Raw genomic sequence first — 952 nt, forward strand, 5'->3', positions numbered from 1 at the left:
ACCTCGCCACACTTAAAGATTGCACCGTCCTCGGTGCATGCTAAGATGTACAAGTGGACGGGCTGCTCCAACTGATATCTTTCTCTATAGAGTGTGCAGATTGACTTGCCTGTCTCCCCATTAAGAAGCTTTTTCTCTCTCTTCATAGTGGCCATCCTGAAAGAAGAAAAAAAGGAAGAAAAGTAACCCAAAAATAAAGATAAGAACATAAATAAAATATGGGTGTTAATGCCAAATAATAAAGGTCTCAATTACATGGTAGCTACAACATGCAAGTGAGAAAATAGTGGAAGCAAATGGCATATCAATAGTGCAAAAGTTGCAACAATGGGGAAGAGAGTGTGGGTAATGCAGATAGTGTAAGTGCATATCAATGCAAAAGGAATATCAGTATTATAAAAATTAGCATTGATTTATGAATAATAATACCCAATCAGAATAAAACAAATCATGAAGCACCAGAATAATTCAAGAAAAGATGGAATAGTTGAAGAAGAGAATTTTAACACCAATGGAAAAGAAAAAGAAAGGAAGAAAGGAGGAAGAAAGAAATAAGAAGGAAAGAAAAGATTTAGATATGTGGAAGAAAAAGATAAGATATTTGGCAGATTTGGATAAGCTGTGCGCCGCATGTGATGCGGACGCGTGAGTGACGCATTCGCACGGATAGCGCTTCTATGAAATGACGCGGACACGTCATCCACGCGGTCACGTGGATCGATTTGTGCCATTAGCGCGAGGGCAGCCTCGCGGTCGCGCAACTCTCTGTTTGAAACTCATATTACCAAATTTTAGGGTGACGCGGTCGCGTGGGGGACGTGATCGCATGGTCGGCCTTGTTTTTGAAAAACGGCACGGACGTGATACGTAAAAATAAGATTTCACGTATAACCGGCAAGTATACCGGGTCACATCAAGTAATAAGACTCACTAGGAGTGAGGTCGATCCCAC

Source organism: Arachis stenosperma, unplaced genomic scaffold (assembly GCF_014773155.1).
Source record: "Arachis stenosperma cultivar V10309 unplaced genomic scaffold, arast.V10309.gnm1.PFL2 arast.V10309.gnm1.Scaffold_100029, whole genome shotgun sequence".
In the NCBI taxonomy this organism is placed as follows: Eukaryota; Viridiplantae; Streptophyta; class Magnoliopsida; order Fabales; family Fabaceae; genus Arachis; species Arachis stenosperma.